This window comes from Larus michahellis, chromosome 4 (genome assembly GCF_964199755.1).
Source record: "Larus michahellis chromosome 4, bLarMic1.1, whole genome shotgun sequence".
Taxonomy (NCBI): domain Eukaryota; kingdom Metazoa; phylum Chordata; class Aves; order Charadriiformes; family Laridae; genus Larus; species Larus michahellis.
Window position 1 is genome coordinate 75,204,234 of NC_133899.1, and position 6,685 is coordinate 75,210,918.

Below are 6,685 nucleotides of genomic sequence, written 5' to 3' on the forward strand. Positions count from 1 at the left end.
GGTTTTTTTGGCATGCATTTTGCTTTTTGGGCAAGTGAAATGCTGGAATGAAAAACATGTTCCCATCTCCAGAGTGCTTTTGAACAGAGGATCATGTGAAACCTCACATCCTACTTCTCCATTCTCAGTTACACCTGGCACTTCATTTACTCTCTCAGTCCAGCATCTAACTGGCCTGTGCAATACTATTTAGAGCTCCGATGGCTGGGAATTAAAGTGAACTCATTTGTCCTCCGTTCACAGGTGCAGAGTCCTATTCAGCTGAGATGCAGCCAGCAAGGCAAAGCCTCTAATGAGAACTTTCAGCTTCCTCAGCTCAGAGATAGTCACTGGGTCAAACATCTCCCCCCCCACACATACACATGCGAATGCACAAAACCAAAAATCAGCCTGAAAGCTGCTCGATCTTGGGAAAGCATTACACTGGAAGCAAATAGATATATTGACCCACTTGCAAGCTGGCCATTCTTGCTGAGTGGCTCTGCCTCTGCATGCAGCAGCATCGCCGCTTGTACAGAGCAAGCTAGACTGCAGCTAAAGTCTGTGTGTCCTTTAGGCTGTTGTCACAAGGCCCCCACCAGAACTGGTGGAGTTGAACACAGGCAGCTCTTCCAGGAAAAGCTTCCCTGTGAACACTTGACCATGATCCTGCTGCCACTGCTGTGTGGCTGCTTCTCACGTGTGCACAGTCAAGCCCTCATCTGTAGCCCCAGGCCATCTCTACCAGTTAGTGTTTAGCCTCTGCAAAACAAACATTTCCCTGGCGTAACTCAAGAAAATTCAGTGGCGTTGCTCCAAGTACTGTTTCTTCCTTTTGCATGAATTCTTTACACCTGCATCCACTTCAATAGGGTAACCCCAGGAGAACCAGCCTTTTGCTGAGCCAGTTGGGCCAGGGCTCAGCTGGTTTCAGCCTGTAGCCATTCTTTTCTTATCATGCGAGGATGGTACTCCCACTTACTGAACAGTTCTGAGGCAATACACCAGGAAGTACTGTCCTATATTGCTAAAACAAATATTTGCTGGAGATACTGCCTTGTGTCAGGTGAACAAGTCCTGAGACACTTTATCATGTCACTGGTGTGCACTGAGCCTGGATTGCCATTATGAGATGAACTCTGACTTGCCTATTGGTTTGTGGCTTGGAAAGGTCAGTTCCCAACACTACTTTGACGTAGTTTAGCTAAATTTTTGTTTGGCTTTTGTCACCAATTATTGGTGTTTGCAAGAAGGAAAAGAAAATTAAAGGTGTGCTCTGTATTTTTGTGTGGCGAGAGGCACTATTCTTTTACAGACTTTTCCACCAAGTGGATTACCTGGCTGTGGAATTGAACCTCTGCTGTTATCTACGGTGTGCTGTATTGATATCAATCTATTCTGGTATCTAGAATCTCGAGCTGAAAACAAAGACTGTGAACTGTAAATGCCCTGTAATACAGACGGGATTGTTTAAAAAAATGCTGCACCTATTTTGTTTCAGCGTACCGGTTTAACAATTAGAATGAGAAAGTTTCAATGTAAACATGAAAAAATTTGTCTAAATATCACTCAGGAAAGTTATCTGATTAGTAATGAACCAGAAAAGAAAATAATCTGGCAAATTCGATGGATCGTCTTGCACGTAAGAGGGAGACCAAGCATTGGGTGGTCTGAGAGCTGTGCCTGACTCTTCTAATAATGTGCATGCTCAAATACGTATTCTTGGCCTTGTTTATATTTCCTTTCTGATCCAAGATAAAGATAAAGGTGGGCCTTTGATTCTTTTATGTGATTGTAACATTTAAGTTCATAAAGCCTTTTTGCAGTACTATATAACACGCTATTTGCAAACCTGAAGCGGCTACACTCACTTTTGTCAGGCATCCCAAACATCCTTTAGGAGAAAGAACTGCGACAATTTTCCAAAAACATCAAGACAAAGGTATCAGTTGTGAAAATCTTTCTCGTTTTTACACTTCAAAGGATCTGATTATTCAGATCCTTTAGGGCAACAATGGAATCTCAGTTTACCTTGTACAAGACCGTTCTCACATCCATTTAATTCTTTGAAAATGGCAATCCCTCTCTCAGGAAAGCAACCCCATCGGCACCCCATCGGCGGTGTGCCCAGGCAATTGGCTTTGTGTCAAAAGCAGGCCAGATCACGAAGCTACCAGAGGCTGTAATTTCTTATGCACTTTACTTTTCTCTAGGTGTGAAGACCCAGTTTTCATCAGTAGTCTCTAAGGCAGTTTAATTGATACTCGCTGGCTTCAATTTAATGATTTTTTTCAATTCAAAGAGAATCTGTCAAGTGGCTTCCGGCAGCTTTAGGTTGATGCCTCTGTTTGTAGATATCCCTATTTCGCTCAAGCTTGCTTTCTGTGAAGGCCTGTTTTAAAAGTATCCTCTTTGTTGGAAAGAAAGTTAAACTACTGATCTTCCAGAGGATCCAGTCCAGTGAGTTCTCGCGTTGATATGAGTGAAGAAATCAAGGAGGACTGGGTGGGTAGGCTCTGGTTCATCTCATCCACCTAAAAAGGAGGACTTGAAGCACTGTAATCTTTCTGTGTAGTTACTGAAAATTGCTATGCATCTTACCTGAGAGTTCAACTATCTTCTGTAAATGCCCCCACCTCTTCCTCTTTTGACTTCATAGGCAGTCTAAGGTAAGTACAGCCTTATGTCATCTAAATCCTTTAAAGCAAATTAAGTTCATTCCACATGCCAATTTTATATATTTTTAATGGGAAGTGCCAGCTATTTACCACAAATTCTGCCAACCCTATGTCCTGCCTTGAACATCTCAACCATCCTGAGGACTTTCAGTGAAAGACTCTTTTGCCCTGATTTCTATTAAGAATGATGCTGAGAACAGTTTCATTATTTTTTTTATAGGTTCTTTGGTAAAAGCTTAATCTCATTTACTTTTAGTGTTTCTGGTGGTCATGTGAATTTTCCCTTTCCTCCTTTTTGGTTTTTTAAATGTAGTCCTTATTAACTGTTTTCATTCTCAACCCTGACATAGAGTGAGTCATATTTTGACCTATGCTAATGTCCGTTAGCATGACTGCAGCAAATCAAAGGGAGCTTAAAATTGGGCTAGCTTAGCAGGTGGAGGGTTTGCTGCCATTCCTATGTATTGTACACCTAAGTTAGATTCAGCCTGAATTTCTGAAGCCCACTGAAGAAATGCATAAACCCTGTTGTGTTCCAGCTCTGAAATGCTTTTTTCCATGTCACCACCACTCCCTACATTGCTATTCAAAGATAGTCATGAAGCAAGACCATTGCCACTCCTTTACAGCATCTTGCCTTCACATTACATATCCAGACATCTTTCTATATTGATTCATTCATTTCCCGTAATGCCATAAAAACCTGGCTTAAAACCAGTGTTTAATCTGACCCTCAGTGAGCATTGTTCTATAAACAAAAGGCTACCAAAGTGCAATGTAGCCATACCAGCTGCTACTTTATGGCCTGGAATTAGCTTTTTCCCCAAGGCTATTTCTTTCAAGGACCACAGCAGATACCTTTACATCCCCAAGCACCCCAACTTACTTCTAGCTTGCTCACTCACACTTTCTGTTTGCTCTTGATGACATTCTCTGGCTTTTTCAGATGCAATTATTTCAGGTTAGGCATGGAAAAGAATTTCTGCATATGCAATATATGCTATAAATCCATCTTTCTTTACTGTTACCTCAGGAAAATTTTCAGGAACTGCTACAATTCATCATACCCTTCCTAAATAACTAGTTTGGAAAATCCTTCGAAGAATATTTATAGCCTGCAATGCTTGCTCTGTCTGGAGGCTGTTTACTGAGAACCAGAATAGCCCCTGTGGCCCCAGTGCGGATGCTTGCTCTTCTCCAGCACCAAATAAATTGGACTGGACATCTCCTAAAGACATCTGTGCCTTTTCAGCAGCAAGTACTTGATTGGGTGACATTTTTGTATCCTGTGTTGTGCTGCTCTGCCTACATTATAATAATGACTCCTTCAGCCTTCGTAAAAGGAAAAGCAGTTTCAGGCACATTCTCACCCTGCATCCACACTTTCGTAATTGGATAATTAGGTATTTGATTACTGGTCATACAAAGATTTCTGGCAGAAGCAGAAGCTATGCCTATTAATTCACCTTTCCCTCAAGCTCAATGACTTGAAAAACATCTGAAAAAAACCCAACAAAACAAACAAGGAAAAAAACCCAAAGTTTTCCCAGTGGTTTCATATTTTGCTTTCAGAGCAATGCTTGAGAGTGTGCTTGATTTCCCTGACATGTTTTTGTTGATAACTAATGAATTAAGCTGCTTGAGTTTGATGTTGATTGATTTTTCACTGCCAGTGAGACTCAGTGAAAGGAGTTTCTTTGCATCCTGGATCTGAGTGTAACTGCTGTGTCTTAGGTCTACCTGACTGATAATTATCCTGGGATAGCATCGCACTTCTGATAAAAAAATTGTCTGTTCTATAGAAATCCTAAAGAAACAAATCATTATTTTATTTGGTGAACAGTTCTACATCACTGTGTAATATCACTCTTGCTCATAGATACTGGGGGATTCTATAATATAGTTACATTTCACTGGTACTGAATCACTTTGAATTCTACAGTTTCTAATAGCTTTGGGCCTGATTCTCTTCTATTTTCTAGTTTATGAGTCTGGGATAATTTGGGAATCATCTTTTTTTTTTAAATCACAGCTTTTTATTACAGCTCTAAAACTGAACTACATTTTTAGTTTTCATTTCCCTCATAAGGTGGGCTGCCTTGCCTGAGAAAGAGTCTCCTAACAAAACAATAAATAACAAAGTTTTTCATTATCATCAGCAAAGATGAATACTTTGTACATGGAGCTTGTAAAACGCTGCAGGCTCCAACTATTTGAACAAAATACTCTGTTAATAATGCATGCAAGGGATTATTAGTAATTAAGAACTGTTTCTCCTTGTTCCCACAGCCAAAACAACAGAGCAAACATTGAAATATGTAATCTTTGTTGCTAATGGATTCTGACTGGACTAGCAGGTCCTGCTTCATCTGCACAGCTTTCTTTGAAGGAAATACAAATTAATTATGTGTTCAGTCTGCACTACAGCTGGAGACATAAGATGGGTCCGTACTGTCCTTTTGAGTGAAATATATGCTTACAACAGCAGAATCTGAAAGTGAGAAAAGCCCTTGCTCTCTCTGAAAAACCCAACCTGTCATTTGATACGAGCTAACATTGAAACTGGTGTTATGATGTGACAGAAACGTGGTGTGACAGGATCCCCAGCCAGCCAGTTCACTGAAGTGGAATGTTTTTAAAGTAGAAAGGGCTCTCCCATGCCAAAAAAATACCAGATACTTCCAGTCCCTACAGCTGGATTTTACTAGAGTACAAAATAGCCCAACAGGGTGACTCAGCAGAGGAACTGCAGAGCTGTTGGGCAAATCTGAGTTTAAAAGGTTTGCTTAAATACCCTGTCAGCTGTGTTTGTGAAGAGTGGGTCCTTTCCCCCAGTCCAGCCCCTGCCAGCACCACTGCCAGGTCTCTTAAAGGTCCCTGGGAAGCCTCCTTCTCTCCCTCACCTCTGATACTTGGTTTTGGGTCTGCTCTCGGCTACAGAAAGGCCCAGCTCCTTCTCTCCCTGTCAGCACTCCAGTTACAGGCTCATCCCATATCTTTCACACACTGCCTAGATCTATTTGCCCTCCGAAATCTTCCCCCAGCTAAACCTGTGCAACCACTTTCAAGGAAAGTAGCCATCTTCCTTGAGAGGGTCTACTTCAGGCTGCAACAAGTATTGGGCAATCCCCTGTATCAGTGCAGGCTGGGTGATGAATTCATTGGGAGCAGCCCCACAGAGAAGGACTTGAGGATACTGGTGGATGTAAAATTGGACATGAACTGTCAATGTACGCTTGCAGCTGAGAAGGCCAATCACATCTTGGGCTGCATCAAAAGGCATGTGGCCAGCAGGTCGAGGGAGGTGATTCTGCCCCGTTCCTCTGCTCTGGTGAGACCCCACCTGGAGTACTGCATCCAGCTCTGGAGCCCGCAGTATAAGAGGGACATGGACCTGTTGGAGCTAGTCCAGAGGAGGGCCATGAAGATGATCAGAGGAATGGAGCACCTCTCCTGTGAAGACAGATTGAGAGAGTTTGGGTTGTTCAGCCTGGAGAAGAGAAGTCTCCGGGGAGACCTTACAGTGGCCTTTCAATGTATAAAGGGGGCTTATAAGGAAGATACTGAATGGCTTTTTACCAAAGCCTGTAGTGACATGACAAGGGACAACAGTATTAAACTGAAAGAAGGTAGGTTTAAACTGGATATAAGGAAGAATATTTTTATGATAATGGTGGTGGGACACTGAACACGTTGCCCAGGGAATTTGTGGCTGCCCCACCATTGGCCATGGGATGGGGCTTTGAGCAGCCTCATCTATTGAAAGATGCCCTGCCCATGGCAAGGGGTTGGACTAGAGGATCTTTGAAGGTCCCTTCCAACCCAAACCACTCTATGATTCTACGTGTTCTTCTTCTCTACAGAGACAGGCTCTTTAACAGAATGTGCAAGGAACAGCAGTTATTTTCACCAATCTGAAAATCAGTAATGGTAACTTTGGGAGCTTTTATTTCTAATAAACACAAAGACCAGTGAAAAGTATGGCAGTGCTTTGCCCTGTTAGGCAGAAGAAACCACTCCAGTGCCTA